This window comes from Ursus maritimus, unplaced genomic scaffold (assembly GCF_017311325.1).
Source record: "Ursus maritimus isolate PB19 unplaced genomic scaffold, ASM1731132v1 scaffold_12, whole genome shotgun sequence".
Classification (NCBI taxonomy): Eukaryota; Metazoa; Chordata; class Mammalia; order Carnivora; family Ursidae; genus Ursus; species Ursus maritimus.
Genome location: NW_024423564.1, coordinates 9,329,177 through 9,331,104, shown reverse-complemented (window position 1 = coordinate 9,331,104; position 1,928 = coordinate 9,329,177).

Genomic DNA, 1,928 nt, shown 5'->3' with positions numbered 1-1,928 from the left:
TTCTAAAACAGTGTTTTATCCTACAATTAAAAATAGGAAGGGAAAACTGAAGGGGGGAATCAGAGGGGGAGATGAACCATGAGAGACTATGGACTCCAGGAAACAAACTGAGGGTTTCAGAGGGGAGGGGGGAGAGGGGATGGGGTAGCCCGGAAATGGGTATTAAGGAGCACGCGTTGTAATGAGCACTGGGTGTTATACACAAATAATGAATCATGGAACGTTTCATCAAAAACTAATGATGTACTGTATGGTGACTAACATAACACAATGAAAAAACAATTGGTTGGGTTTGTCTCTCTGTGTTTTCTAGATGAGAAAAAAAGGCCCAGACAGATTAAATATTTTAGTCAATTTCTCATAGATCCATGGGAGATCTTGAAATAGAATTCTATTCCTTAACTCCAGGACTCACACTAGATCACCACACATCTATTTTATGTAGAATCACAGAGCTAAAATATGTAAGTTAATTATTTTTTTATGCAAAAACCCAGTAGTTGGCTGGCTAGAGAGTCAAGAGCCATATGATCATGATGGCTGAGTGTTTTATGTCATTTTTAGAGGATCCTCTAGGTCTGTGGCTCTAAAATAATGGAACCAAGTCTGAACCATAAAGGGAGCTCACATTTGTGAAGCATTTGAGAAAACCAGACTCCATGAGCAAGGAATTCTGATATTTTGTCTTTAATTGAAATACCAAAAAATTCTGAAGAATACTTGAATATGCAACATTTTAGCCAAAGGAGTTAACCAGGGAAACTTTTTAATGGATTCACTTCACTTGTTTATTCAGAAGAAATTTTTGATAATTTTGTGTCTCAGAGTCATAATTTGGACCCTTTCAGAGCACTTAGAGCCATATTTTTCTTATTAGCGCTCATACTTACCTCCTCTGTCAGCCCTTGAAGTCAAGGATCATAACTTACCCATTTTGCATTTCTCATTGCCTGGTTCAAATGCCTTCTATATATTTATCTAATTTATCTGACGTTAGTCATAATAATATTATCCAGCTCATTATAATAACCAGTTGATATTGAGCAAACTCTTCATTAGACAGGTCCTATTGGATACATATTCTCCTTCTGTCTGAGGCATAATGGACTCTCTGTTGTCTTCCATTCAGCCAAAACTTATTCTACTTTCCTGGCTAACCCACAGTGGGTCTGTCTGTAATGGTATTTCTCTGTGTCAACCTATATTTTTTGCTTCTATAGTTTTTTTAAGATAATACATTCCATACATTTTCTTAGTAAAATAATTTTTATTTGTCCAACTCCACTTCTTTCTTTCAACCATGGTTTCTAGATTTCTGTGTTAGCCCTTTAACACCAGTGGTGATTTTAGTTGATCTATTCTGGACGTTCTCTAGCTTCGTCTTTCTTCCTCGATAGACATTGGATAGGATTATATGCAAGATGATTTGTGCTGAGATGGTACTGAAATTTGATTACACTTTTTCTTGGTTTCTTTAGGCTTTCTGATTATGAGCAGTCTGTTGACCTTTTAAGTTAACGAACTAAAGTTTTTAGAAAACTACAGTTCTGAGAAAGTCCATACTGAAGCCTCCCTTTTAGCTGACTTCTTACAATTAGAGGCAGGTATTCGGACTGTTTCCACTGAGTGAATTGTTTTATACTTAGTTGACATTATGTGTCTCTGCCACTGTTCTGTTGTGATGTTTCAGGCTTTCCTTTTCAGTGCCCAGTGTTGCTAAGTGGCACTTTGCAAGCAGGACCTTCACTGTGTGAGTTCCTACATTATGAGGTATGTGGCTCATAGTCACATCTAAATGCATAAAGAAAGGTTATTGAGAATATTAACTATGTAAAAGCGCCTAATATAGGGCTTAGAATGAAGTAGGCATTCAATAAATACAAATATTCACACACACACACACACACACACACACACACACACACACA